Source organism: Plasmodium cynomolgi, chromosome 14 (assembly GCF_000321355.1).
Source record: "Plasmodium cynomolgi strain B DNA, chromosome 14, whole genome shotgun sequence".
NCBI lineage: Eukaryota > Apicomplexa > Aconoidasida > Haemosporida > Plasmodiidae > Plasmodium > Plasmodium cynomolgi.
Genome location: NC_020407.1, coordinates 1,718,955 through 1,720,813, shown reverse-complemented (window position 1 = coordinate 1,720,813; position 1,859 = coordinate 1,718,955).

The window sequence follows — 1,859 nt, the reverse complement described above, 5'->3', positions numbered from 1 at the left end:
TAAATCGGAAAGTCTGGGAAGGGTAAAGGATTGTCCAAAAATGGTATACATTAAAAAAAAAAGCGATAAAAATGCATAATCTGGGGAATTCTTCACAAAATGGCAATTTTGGAAAACTTCCAAAAAAATTGCTACTTTGGAAATTTTTCAAAAAATGAGGAATTTGGGGAAATTTGCAAAAAATGCGCGATTTTGGAATAAATTCACAAAATGCGTTACTTCGAAAGAAGCATTGTATGCATCGCCTTTTGGTGAAACATGTACATTTATGCGCAATTATTTTCCCGTATTCTTTCTATTATAAATTATTAGAGAAAGGAAAATTGTATGGATCGTAGAAGTTGGCAATGAAAAATAGTGTTACTTTTTTTCCTTTTTTCTTTTTTTCTTTTTTTTCTCATTTTTTTTTTGTTTTTTCTTTTTTGGGTTTTCTTTTTTCGAACTGTTCTATGAAGGTACGTTGTGAATACATCAAACGTTCAATGCCAAGTAAATTAATGCATGCATGCGTACATGTATACGTATGCATATCTCCGAGCAAAGAACAATTTTGTTCGATCTTCAAAAAGAATAGACTGGAAATTCGGACAAAATTCGGACAGAATTCGAACAGGTTGGTTACAAAAAAAAAAAAAAATAATAATAATGGTATTATTGGAAAAAGGTATATTTTAAAGATAATTTTGTTATATATTTTTTTTTTTTTTGATCCATTTGATGATTGCGCGCGGGTAATAAATTTACTTCCAAAGGAGAAGCAGAACTCTATAGGCGTGCATACATCTATGTAAATTCATTCATACGAGCACTTTCAATGGCGTGCGTATTTGTGCATGCTAATTGTTCATACTGTACATCCTCATTTTGAGTACTCATTTTGTGTACTCATTTTGTGTACTCACTTTGTGTACTCATTTTGTGTACTCACTTTGTGTACTCATTTTTTGCATTCATTTTGTGTACTCATTTTTTGCATTCATTTTATGCGTTCATTTTACATACCCATCTGCGTACTTTTTGCTGCCCCAAGCGGGAACCCCTCGGTTGATCTTTTCACGAACATACAGACACAGTTCCGATCCATTTTCAGCATCCTCAACAGATACAAAAGGAGAAGAACAAATTTTTTGTACCATAAAAAAGAATAATGAGTATTTTTTTTTGTTTTTCGTTTATTGAACTTTTTGGAAAGACCCAGTTGGGCATAAACATTGACCTTTTAAATCTATCTAGATTATGAAATGCATGTATAGGGGCATGCCCAAATATACATACATTGGGGGGGTCCAATCTGTGTATGTACTTATTTTCACATGCATGGATGCGCAAAAGGTTAACTTCAAATCAATGTTTATCGAAACTGCTGACGCACGCCATGCGCACTTTTAATACATTTTAATAATTACATAAAAAAAATACAAAAACAAGGTACGTTATTTTCATCCTTTTTCGCGGGGGAGCCATTAGTGGAAGACGCAATGGGAATACAAATAACATTCTGGAGCTGCACGAATTGACACATGCTTGTACGTTTGTATATATATACGATTTAAAGAAAAAAAAAGGGAAAATTGACAAAATTGTGTCCTCATGTTGCGTATACAGATCAAATGTGCTTATAACATGATCAGCAGATAGTTACAAAGATGAAATTGTGTTGCAGGGGGATAATTAAAAGAATTTTTTTCTTATCGTTTTCTTCCTCGTTTATTACTCATTCATTTTATTTTATTTCATTCACTTTACTTTTTTTTTTTTTTTTTATGTGGCGGGGATATTCGAAGCATGCGTTTATCATTCCTTTATGCTTTCAGTACAAAGATTCTTTCATTTCATCAATTCGGGAACAAAATTATTAT